Source organism: Choloepus didactylus (genome assembly GCF_015220235.1).
Source record: "Choloepus didactylus isolate mChoDid1 chromosome 11 unlocalized genomic scaffold, mChoDid1.pri SUPER_11_unloc2, whole genome shotgun sequence".
Taxonomy (NCBI): domain Eukaryota; kingdom Metazoa; phylum Chordata; class Mammalia; order Pilosa; family Megalonychidae; genus Choloepus; species Choloepus didactylus.
Window position 1 is genome coordinate 883676 of NW_023637579.1, and position 13348 is coordinate 897023.

Here is a 13348-nt window from a genome sequence, read left to right on the forward strand (position 1 = left end):
TTATTTTACTCAACAATTAAACAAACACAAATGCCTACTTGGCTTTTATGCCTAACCATTTTTCCTTCTGTTAGTCCAGTTCTGCAATCTTAAAAATGATAATGATGAACAAATAAATGAGTAATGGCAGGGGCCATTGTCCTATGATTATTAATAACAGGCAGTTTGAATAGTGAGATGTCTAGTTAAAAGATTAGAGTTTGCTTCTTAAGAAAATGCCAAAGTAATCACTTGTCTGAAAATTGAAAATAGCAGTCAGGTAAATTTGGCAGAATTTGAACTTAAACCAAAGTGTTAATGTGCAATGAACTAGCATTTCTGAAAATTGCAAATAACTGTAGGTAATGGTAGAATGTGAACTCAAGCAAAATATTTGTGTTAATTCACTAGCATTAAGAAATGGCTTTCATAACTGCACATGGGATATAAACTGAAATTGAGGTTATCTACCTCTAGGTGGCAAATTTAGGGGAAACTTTAACTTTCTTCACATTTTAATATGTATTTTTCCATTTTTTTTCAAGTGAACATATATTATGGTTTTGTAATAGGGAAGAAAAACAGTTTGGGGTTTTGTTTTTAGATTGCATGCAACACTAACAAATGGCTGGAAAAAATACTAAGGATTCTAAAGTAAAATCATAGGTATTTTATTTTTTTCTCACTTGTAAAGGACCTTATCTGAGGTAAAATTTAGTTCTGATTAATAAGAAATCCCAAGTGATGAAATAATCTATTTTGAGGATTGTTTACACTCCCTAACTATGCAAAAATCAATTCACATTTAAATGTAAATTCCTATCATATGTATTAGGATGAAAAAAAACCAGCAGGAAAAAATTAGATTTTTAAATGGAGTTTATGCAGACCTTGTAATTAATGCCTAAGGTCATTGAAGAATGACATAGCAAAGCATAGCATTAACAAGTTGCTCTGAAAGCACAAAGCTTGCCTGTGTGTGGCTTTCATGAGTGGTGAGCACCTGGCTTTGCTCTCTATACCCTTAAGGAAACCAAGTCCTCTTGCATGAACATAGATAATTTAGCTTAGTTTTCTCATAAAATAATGGAAGAGTCTTATTGATCAGGGAATCACGTTTCATGAAAAACTCCTTGGTGACATCCATATTAATCAGTGTCTACAATTTAAGTAACTTTTTGTGGGTAATAGAAACCAAAAATCTGGTGACCGTGATAGATATGGAAAGTGTTCCAGCATAAAACAAAGCTTAGACTTCCTTCACTCTGCAGATTTTAATATGTCTAGATGAGTAACACTCAATACCAACTGTAAGGCAAAATGCTATAAAACATTTTTGTTGTAAAAATAATCAAATTCTTCACAGAATTTTGTATAATTAATTTCACAGGCTTGTTGGAAGCTAATTTAACTTTTCCATGTTCTTGTTTGCAAATGAGATTCTTATAGTTAAAAGTAATTATACAAACCCTTAAATTAGAAGATTCAACCTTTGCACCAGTTAAACATGACCCCATAAGACTGATTTTAACATGTTCTTTCAATTTTTTATTCAAATCACCAATGTCCCCAGAAGCATTTACCATTTCAAAAATAAATTTAATATGGGCATATACTTCAGAGATCTGAATGCAGGGACATGAATGGACATTTGCACACTGGTGTTTACGGAAGCAGTGCACATGACTTGCAATGAGTGGAGGTGGCCTAAGGATACCTCAGCTGAGGAACAGAATGGTGAACTGTTTTGTGTGCATACAATGAATATTGGGCAATTGCAAGGAGTGAAGCTGTGAGACATGCAATGAGGTGAATGGATCCTGTGGACAGCATTTTGAGTGAAGTACACCAGAAATGAAAGGCAAGCATTATAATGCCTCACTAATATAGACTAACTACATTGTGTAAACTCAGAATTGAAACTTAGAGCACAGATTATCAGGGGAATGCATATTGTAATGGTCCCTAGATTGTAAGCTCTTACAGCAGTCACATCTATTTCTGAATTGTAATGGCTATTTCCAAATTCTGAGATGCTGATCCCTTTGTGTGTAACCTGGTAAGTCTCTGGAACTTTGAGTATCTTTGTGATACTTGAGACTCAGAGCTAGAGCTTGGCAGATATGAGTGTCCATATTCACACATGCAATGACTATTGGGGAGGCTGAGTGAAGGGGAGTCTGGATTTCAATTAGAGATATGAAATAAACAGATCCTGTTAAGACTAAGACAAATCAGGCCAAAGGGTAAAGACAATGCTGACTGTTTTAAAACTGTAACTTCTGTGTGAGACCAATGGGAGAGATGTTTATTTGGTGCAGGATATATATCTTCTACAGTGCACTAATTTAACTTGTATGGTCAGTTTGTTCAAACACCATAATTACATGGAACTTTGAATAGGAGGTGACAGCTAGTGGATTTGTACAGGTTAGTATGAAATAGCAATATATCCCAGAGCAGTTTGGGCAGAGAATAAAAATATACATGCACCCTCTCCCCAAAAATTTGGGGGGAAATGCAGAAATGTTGGACATACCCAACTGGGTTACTACTGATATTCTCATAAACATTGAGGACTGACAATTTGGAATGCCAAGCCCTTGATCTTGGGGCTGCCCTTATGAAGCTTGTTACTGCAAGGCAGAGGCTAAGCCTACTTATAATTGTGCCTAACAGTCTCCCCCAGAGTACCTCTTTGTTGCTCAGATGTGGCCTTCTCTCTCTCTAGTTAATCCAACTCAGCAGGTGAATTCACTGCCCTCCCCCCTTACATGGGACCTGACCCTCAGGGGTGTAAATCTCCCTGGCAATATAGGATATGACTCCCAGGGATGAGCCTGGACCAGCATCATGGGATTGAGAAACTCTTGACCAAAATGGGGAAGCAAAATGAAAGAAAATAAAAGTTCAGTGGCATCAAGAGGTCACTCTGGAGGGCATTCTTATCCACTGTATAGATATCCCTTTTAAGGGTTTGGTGTATTGGAATAGCTAGAATACCTGAAATTATCAAACTGCAACCCAGTAGCCTTGATTCTTGAAGATGATTGTATAAGTATGTAGCTTACATGGAGTAACGGTGTGATTGTGAAAATCTTGTAGGTCACATTCTCTTTATGCAGTGTATGGATGGATGAGTAGAAAAATGGGGACAAAAACTAAATGAAAATAATAGAGTGGGATGGAGGATGATTATGGTGTTCCTTCTTCCTTTTTAATTTTATTTTGTATTCTTATTTTTATTCTTTCTGGTGTAAGAAAAATGTTCAAAAATTGATTGAGTTGATGAATGCACAACTATATGATGGTACTGTGAACAGTTGATTGTACACCATGGATGATTGTATGATTCTATGGAATATATTTCAATAAAACTAAATTTAAAAAAGTATCACTGAGTTGGCTGACTGAGGAATGGATAAATAAAAGGTACTATACCCATACAATGGAATATTATTTGGCCATAAAAAGAAATAAAGTCCTCTTGTATGCTCCAACATGATGAACCTTGTAAACATGCTAAATGAAAGAAGCCAATCACAAAAGACTGTATATTGCATGCTTCCATTTATATGAAATATGCAGAAGAGGCAAATCCATAGAGACAAAGTAGCTTAGGGGTTGCTTAGGGCCAGGGTGGGCTAAGGTGGGATAGGAGGTAACTGCTAAAGGGTTCAGGGTGTTTTGGTGGGGGGGGTGGTGATGAGAATGTTCTAAAATTGATGTGGTGTTGGTGGCACAACTCTGTGATGAAACTAAGATTGATGGAATTGTATACTTTAAATGTGTGAATTACATGCCATATGAATTATACCTGCATAAAGCTGATTTCAATAAAACAATTTAATATTATCAAAAGGTGCTATTCACTTTAATCCTGTTTGCCTTCCTGCCATTGTTGTAAGCCTTCATTTCAGGCCATGTACACAAAGAGGGCCAACACCACATGGATGACAACCACTTTAATGATAGCGGCATAAAAATCACTGCCTGTATTGGACAGTGCCAAGACGCCTTCAAATATGTAAGAATTAGTCATGAAATATAATCAAATAGGAACAGGGATCATTAAAGATTGAAGAACAGGAGTGTCTTCAGAGTCGATGCTAATGAACTTTCAGTTCTGAGCTTAGGTGGCTGCACTGATTCCAATGCCTCTTTAATAGAACACTCCGTAACATCACTGTTCCCACAGTGGGCACTCAGTGGCAGTGGCAGGTTGACGTGGCTGGGCCAGAAGTGTCCATAGGTGCCAGCCTCCCTATATTATCTTCTAACAGTTTTATTGTGCTGTCTCTTATATTGAGGTCTTTGACACACTTTGAATTAATTTTTGTATAGGGTGTGATGTATGGGTCCTTTTTCATTCTTTTCATTACAGATATCCAGTTCTCCCAACCCCATTTGTTGAAAAGACTGTTCTGTCCCAGTTCATTGGATTTGGGGGCCTTATCAAAAATCAGTTGGCCATAGATCTGGGTATCTATTTCCAAATTCTCAGTTCTATTCCATTGATCAATATGTCTACCTTTGTGCCAATACCTTGCTTTTTTCTCCACTATGGCTTTATACTAGGGTTCAAAATCTGGAAGTGTAAGTTCTCCCACTTCATTGTTCTTTTTTAGTATATTTTTAGTTGATGCCTTGATTTGGACATTTTCTTGATTTCAAAACCATAAACTAATAAATTTCCTCTGTTTAAAGCAACCCATTTTATGGTATTTGCTTAAGCATCCTAAAATGCTGAAATAGTCACCTTCTCTAGACTTGAGTTCTGTTATCTGTGCAGAACTCAAAATTACATTTATTTTTTTCCACAACCAGTATGTCTAGTCTTCAAATCAGATGTACTTTACCACTTGAAGCAGGGAGAGGGACTGTGGAGAGAAGGGCTTGGATTTTTCCATTCCCAGAATTTAGGTGAGTTCTAGAAAATTGTGCTTCCTGACAAAGAGTAAGCTATAATTTCTAAAATTTAGGGATTGGTTTGTTTTATACTTTCACTTAATGGGCTTTTTCTGTTCCTCCTCTTCTAATGGTTTTTCCTCTTTTTACTTCCCCAATGTACTACTTTTAAAATAATTTTTCTTATAGTTAAATCTTAAAGATCTTTTCTAATTGTCTATGTCTTCTGAAGTATTCTACTACCTAAAGTATTCCTTCATTTGATATTCTTTTCAGATGTGTCATATTTGAAAAATTTATAGGGCTAGGTGGATCTTTTCAACATTTTCACTTCCCTAATGTTTATCTGGCAATTAACAGTTTTTTTCAATTCTTTCAGGTAGGGAAAGTAGCCTTAAAATAAAAGAAGTACTACCCATGTAAAACATAACTGCAGGAAAGACACAGCTACCATCATATCATTGGTAAGGCTTGGGGGTGTGAACTCTGGTCTTCCAAATAGATACCTGGTAGTGGAATAAATTAGGAATTCAGTATAATCATCTAAGTGTAAGTTGGGTTTAAGTGCTAATCCAGAAAATGTCTGTGATAGCTTGAATTTAGGACAAAATCAATTTGAACTCCAAGTATAGCCTGAGTTTTTATGGAAAGATAATTGTTTAAACATGGCTCATATACTTAATCTTTGAAACATTATAAAGTCTTAAAAATTGAAGAGATATCTCTGTAGTTGGGATACTACAAAAGAGATCCCTGTGAATGCAGAATAACATGTAGATACCATGGGAAAGATTTTAGTTGGAGACTGTCACTGAATGATTAGTCTAGAAATCATAAGTATATGAGTGGATTTATATAGACAAACCATTTATGGGTCTCTCCCTTACTTTCCAGAGGCAGAATTCTCATGTTAAAATAATGGTATTATGTGTATTGAATTGCCAGAGGATTTTAGCCACAGATCCAGAGTGACTCAACAGATGTTAATTCACAATGGAAAAAAGCCCTACTTTGGCAATCTCATTCGAAAAGCCCTCAGTGGCCAGTCATCTGTTAATAAACAAAATCAAATGTGCACTAGAAATAAATCATATGAATGTCACCCAATTGATAAATCCTTTATTCAAAGCCCTGGCCTTGCACAATGTGATGGAAGTCACACTGGAGAGACACCATATGAATGCTGTCTATGTGGGGACACCTTCCCTGTATATTCTGCCAAGAGACAACATGAGAGAACTCACACTGGAGAGAAATGATATGAATGCCACCCCTGTGGGAAAACCTTCATCCACTATTCTACATTTAGACAACATGAGAGGATTCACACTGGAGAGAAACCATATGAATGTCATCTCTGTGGGAAAGCATTCACTCACTCTTCTAACCTGAGACAACATGAGAAAACTCACACTGGAGAGAAACAATATGAATGCCATCTATGTGGGAAAGCCTTCATTTCCTTTTCTAACCTGAAACAACATAACTCACACTGGAGAGAAGCCATATGAATGCCATCTATGTGGGAAAACCTTCAGTCAGGTTTCTTCCCTGAGACATGAGAGAACTCACACTGGAGAGAAACCATGTGAATGCCATCTGTGTGGGAAAGCATTTAGTTGAAGTTCTATCCTGAGAAATCATGAGAGAATGCACAGTAGAGAAGGACCCTATGAATGTCATCTTTGTGGGAAAGCCTTCACTTATCATTATGCCTTTAGAAAACATGTGAAAGCTCACTCTACAAATATACTATAAGAATATCATCTATGTGTGAAAACCTTGGTTTATTTCTGTAAACTTAGACAACATGACAGAACCAAACTGGAGAAAAATCATATGAATGCCATATATGTGAAAGCATTTAGTCAATATTCTGACCTTAGATGATATGAGAGAACTCATGTCATTTTCTATATGGAAGTTTTTTCAACTTTTGAGTGAACATTTAAACATACTAGAACACTCACACACTGAAGGAAAAAATGTAATCAATCTGGAAGAGCTTTTAGTCATCCTGACTACTGGGTCAGTTTAAGCCAATTTATACTTGAGAGGATCAATGTAAATGTCACCTACTAAGCCTTTAGTAGATAGTCATACAACATGAGAGAAATCAAAATGTAATAAAATGGAAGAGTCTACATCCACTGCATGTATAGAGAGAAGATGTTTACCAGAGGAAGAAGCCCCTTGAGAGAGTGCAAATAATGCATGCTGGAGATAGTATTCATGAAAAAAAATCATTTATTTAGTTTCCAAGGCTGCTTAAAGCAAATACCATGAAATGTTTGTATCTTACAGAAACATTGGTAGGGAAAGTGTGAATTCACACTGTATAAAACTCATCAGAGTCATGAATTAAGTCATGTCTTCTGTGATCACTCATTCCTTAGCATTAATATTCTTATGCGGTGGAATCAACAATAGTGCGGCCAATTTAGGAAAATCTTCAGGTTTTTCACATGCAAAGATTCATAGTGTTAAATAAAATCTTTTATATAGACCCTTTAGCCCTCAATTCAGCAAAAAGAAATTTTGAAAAAGTATTGAAATTATGTAGGCTAACAATGTAGAATTATGAAGTGCAATTGGTGTTATACTGAATAATGAATTTTGTAAGAAGCTAAATGAAGTGAGAAAAAATTCATAGATTATTACTTACATATTTGTAAGCAAAAATATTGTTGCTGAAAATCTAATACATTGGCCACATTCTAATTTTGCTTTTATGTAGTTATATACACAGCTATTTGAATCAATCAGAATATAACTTTGAATGTTACCTCAAATGCTTAGAATATAAAATTATGATTCTTAACTATTATTTTAGTATTATATATGTACATGGCAAGGACAAAACAAACTTGGATAAATAAAAACCCTTTAGAACTTGATTCTTATGGTACATAAATACTCTTCTTGTGAAATACCACTTTATATTGCCATTGAAATTTAAATAGGAATTTGAAATGAGACCATTTTAAATAAAATCAAACACATCATTCATGGGGAATTGTGGGTTCATTGGCTAGAGAATTCCCTACAATCCAGAACCTGTCATTGTGTAATTCTATACATTATTATTTTGTTGCCAAAACACTTCTGCCAACAGGAACAGAAAGATAACACTTCACAAGGACATTACAGGACATTGCAGGCATAGGGAGTATTCACTTTTCACAAAGCCAATATTCAGAGTGTTAGTTTTCAGTAGGAAGGCTCTTATCTCACTCCTCATTTGGAATCAGGGGGCTTTCTCAGTAATACCACTGCAGCCCACCCCTGGTGACTGCATTCCAGTGGGAAAAGATAAAGAACAGTTGGACATATTGAAAGTGGGATTTCATGTTTCTAGTCTCACAAGAAAACTCCCTGGCCCTCCAGTCCCTCAATTCTCAGTACTTCCTAACATATATTCCATTGCCTTGTTTCCCTTACAATGCAGAATTCAGTGCTCAAATACCTTTAGATGTAGTCATCACCCAGTAAGTTATTCTTCCTGATGGACTTTGTGTGCTTGTTATTTGAGTTGTCTGTTCCAGTGCATGGCCATCCCATCCCTGATGGTTGGGAGTGTGCATATTTCAATTATGAGTGAGAGATCAAAATATTTTCAGGCAGACAGACACTGAGAGATTTTGTGAATAAGAGACCTGCATTTCAAGAAGTACTAAAGAGAGTGCTAAAGGCTGATAGGAAAATACAGGATATAGAGGTGTGGAAAAGAATGTATAAATTAAGACTATCAGGAGGGGTAAAAGGACAGAGAGTGAGAAAAAATAAGATGACATATAAAATCAAAAAGGCAAAATGGTTGAAGAATATACTGTACTTAGAGTAATAAGATTAAATGTCAATGGATTAAATTCCCCCAATAAAAAGACATAGACTGGCACAATGGATTAAGAAAACAAGACCCATTTATATGGTGTCTAGAAGAAAATTACTTCAGACACAAGGACAAGTATAGGCCGAAAGTGAAAGGTTGATAAAAGATATATCACACAAACAACAACCAGAAAAAAAGCAGGAGTAGCTATATTAATATCAGACAAATTAGACTTCAAATGTGAAACAATTACCAGGGACAAAGAAGGACACTATATATTAATAAAGGTGAAAATTCAGCAAGAAAACATAACAAACATAAATATTTATGCTCTGATTCAGAGTGCCCCAAAATACATGTGGCAACCACTGTCAACACTGAAGGGAGAAGTAGATACTTCAACAATAATAGTTGGAGACTTCAAAACACTGATCTCACCAATGGATAGAACATCTAGATAGAGGATCAATAAGGAAACACAGATGTTGAATTGTATGATAAAGGATCTAGACTTTGAAGACATTTATAGAACATTACACCCCACAACAGCAGGATACAAATTTTTCTCAAGTGCTTATGGATCATTCTCTAGGATAGACCACATATTGGGTCACAAAGTAAGTCTCAACAAATTTAAAAGAACTGATATTATACAAAACACCTTCTCACATGAAAATGGAATAAAAATGGAAATCAATGACAGGCAGAAGGTCAGAAAATTCACAAATATTTGGAGGCTAAATAATACTCTTAGACAACCAGTGGGTAAAGGAAGAAATTGCAAGTGAAGTCACTGAATACCTTGAGTCAAATGAAAATTAAAGCACAACATATAAAAACTTATGGGGGCGGGGCAAGACGGCAGACTGGTGAGCTGTATGTTGTAGTTACTCCTCCAGGAAAGTAGGTAGAAAGCCAGGAACTGCGTGGACTGGACACCACAGAGCAATCTGACTTTGGGCATACTTCATACAACACTCATGAAAACGTGGAACTGCTGAGATCAGCGAAATCTGTAAGTTTTTGCGGCCAGGGGACCCGCGCCCCTCCCTGCCAGGCTCAGTCCCGGGGGAGGAGGGGCTGTCAGCTCCGGGAAGAAGAAGGGAGAACTGCAGTGGCAGCCCTTATCGGAAACTCATTCTACTGATCCAAACTCCAACCATAGATAGACTGAGACCAGACACCAGAGAATCTGAGAGCAGCCAGCCCAGCAGAGAGGAGACAGGCATAGAAAAAAAACAACACGAAAAACTCCAAAATAAAAGCAGAGGATTTTTGGAGTTCTGGTGAACATAGAAAGGGGAAGGGCCCGGAGGCGCATATGCAAATCCCGAAGAAAAGCTGATCTCTCTGCCCTGTGGACCTTTCCTTAATGCCCTGGTTGCTTTCTCTCTTAGCATTTCAATAACCCATTAGATCTCTGAGGAGGGCCCGTTTTTTTTTGTTTTGTTTTGCTTTGTTTTTTTTTTAATCCTTTTTTCTTTTTCTAAAACAATTACTCTAAGAAGCCCAATACAGAAAGCTTCAAAGACTTGCTATTTGGGCAGGTCAAGTCAAGAGCAGAACTAGGAGAACTCTGAGACAAAACGCAATAATCTAGTGGCTGAGAAAATTCACTAAACACCACAACTTCCCAAGAAAAGGGGGGTGTCCGCTCACAGCCATCATCCTGGTGGACAGGAAACACTCCTGCCCATCGCCAGCCCCATAGCCCAGAACTGCCCCCAGACAACCCAGTGTGACGGAAGTGCTTCAAATAACAGGCACACACCACAAAACTGGGTGTGGACATTAGCCTTCCCTGCAACCTCAGCTGATTGTCCCAGAGTTGGGAAGGTAGAGCAGTGTGAATTAACAAAGCCCCATTCAGCCATCATTTCAGCAGACTGGGAGCCTCCCTACACAGACCAGCAGCCCAGAACTGCCCTGGGGGGACGGCACTCACCTGTGACATAGCACAGTCATTCCTCAACAGAGGACCCGGGGTGCACGGCCTGGAAGAGGGGCCCACTTGCAAGTCTCAGGAGCCATACGCCAATACCAAGGACTTGTGGGTCAGTGGCAGAGACAAACGGTGGCAGGACTGAACTGAAGGATTAGACTATTGCAGCAGCTTTAAAACTCTAGGATCACCAGGGAGATTTGATTGTTAGAGCCACCCCCCCCCCTCCCTGACTGCTCAGAAACACACCCCATATACAGGGCAGGCAACACCAACTACACATGCAAGCTTGGTACACCAATTGGACCCCACAAGACTCACTCCCCCACTCACCAAAAAGGCTACGCAGGGGAGAACTGGCTTGTGGAGAACAGGTGGCTCGTGGATGCCACCTGCTGGTTAGTTAAAGTGTACTCCACGAAGCTGTAGATCTGACAAATTAGAGATAAGGACTTCAATTGGTCTACAAATCCTAAAAGAACCCTATCAAGTTCAGCAAATGCCACGAGGCCAAAAACAACAGAAAATTATAAAGCATATGAAAAAACCAGACGATATGGATAACCCAAGCCCAAGCACCCAAATCAAAAGACCAGAAGAGACACAGCACCTAGAGCAGCTACTCAAAGAACTAAAGATGAACAATGAGACCATAGCACGGGAGATAAAGGAAATCAAGAAGACCCTAGAAGAGCATAAAGAAGACATTGCAAGACTAAATAAAAAAATGGATGATTTTATGGAAATTAAAGAAACTGTTGATCAAATTAAAAAGATTCTGGACACTCATAGTACAAGACTAGAGGAAGTTGAACAACGAATCAGTGACCTGGAAGATGACAGAATGGAAAATGAAAGTATAAAAGAAAGAATGGGGAAAAAAATTGAAAAAATCGAAATGGACCTCAGGGATATGATAGATAATATGAAACGTCCAAATATAAGACTCACTGGTGTCCCAGAAGGGGAAGAAAAGGGTAAAGGTCTAGGAAGAGTATTCAAAGAAATTGTTGGGGAAAACTTCCCAAATCTTCTAAACAACATAAATATACAAATCATAACTGCTCAGCGAACTCCAAATAGCATAAATCCAAATAAACCCACTCCGAGACGTATACTGATCACACTATCAAACACAGAAGAGAAGGAGCAAGTTCTGAAAGCAGCAAGAGAAAAGCAATTCACCACATACAAAGGAAACAGCATAAGACTAAGTAGTGACTACTCAGCAGCCACCATGGAGGTGAGAAGGCAGTGGCACGATATATTTAAAATTCTGAGTGAGAAAAATTTCCAGCCAAGAATACTTTATGCAGCAAAGCTCTCCTTCAAATTTGAGGGAGAGCTTAAATTTTTCACAGACAAACAAATGCTGAGAGAATTTGCTAACAAGAGACCTGCCCTACTGGAGATACTCAAGGGAGCCCTACAGACAGAGAAACAAAGAAAGGACAGAGAGACTTGGAGAAAGGTTCAGTACTAAAGAGATTCGGTATGGGTTCAATAGAGGATATTAATAGACAGAGCGTAAAAATATGACAAACATAAACCAAAGGATAAGATGGCCGATTCAAGAAATGCCTTCACGGTTATAACGTTCAATGTAAATTGATTAAACTACCCAATTAAAATATATAGATTCGCAGAATGGATAAAAAAAAATGAACCATCAATATGTTGCATACAAGAGACTCATCTTAGACACAGGGACACAAAGAAACTGAAAGTGAAAGGATGGAAAAAATATTTCATGCAAGCTACAGTCAAAAGAAAGCATGTGTAGCAATATTAATCTCAGATAAAATAGACTTCAAATGCAGGGATGTTTTGAGAGACAAAGAAGGCCACTACGTACTAATAAAAGGGGCAATTCAGCAAGAAGAAATAACAATCGTAAATGTCTATGCACCCAACCAAGGTGCCACAAAATACATGAGAGAAACACTGGCAAAACTAAAGGAAGCAATTGATGTTTCCACAATAATTGTGGGAGACTTCAACACATCACTCTCTCCTATAGATAGATCAACCAGACAGAAGACCAATAAGGAAATTGAAAACCTAAACCATCTGATAAATGAATTAGATTTAGCAGACATATACAGGACATTACATCCCAAATCACCAGGATACACATACTTTTTATGGAACTTTCTCCAGAATAGATCATATGCTGGGACATAAAACAAGCCTCAATAAAATTAAAAGGACTGAAATTATTCAAAGCACATTCTCTGACCACAATGGAATACAATTAGAAGTCAATAACCATCAGAGACTTAGAAAATTCACAAATACCTGGAGGTTAAACAACACACTCCTAAACAATCAGTGGGTTAAAGAAGAAATAGCAAGAGAAATTGCTAAATATATACAGACGAATGAAAATGAGAACACAACATACCAAAACCTATGGGATGCAGCAAAAGCAGTGCTAAGGGGGAAATTTATAGCAATAAACGCATATATTAAAAAGAAAGAAAGAGCCAAAATCAAAGAACTAATGGATCACCTGAAGAAGCTAGAAAATGAACAGCAAACCAATCCTAAACCAAGTACAAGAAAAGAAATAACAAGGATTAAAGCAGAAATAAATGACATAGAGAACAAAAAAACAATAGAGAGGATAAATATCACCAAAAGTTGGTTCTTTGAGAAGATCAACAAGATTGACAAGCCCCTAGCTA

General features: G+C 37.4%; 1 pseudogene; it reads right to left on the bottom strand.

Moving 5' to 3' along the window:
* Positions 1 to 3853: 3853 nt before the first annotated feature.
* The window catches only part of LOC119524509, a 57608-nt pseudogene continuing 48113 nt past the window's right edge, over positions 3854 to 13348 (bottom strand).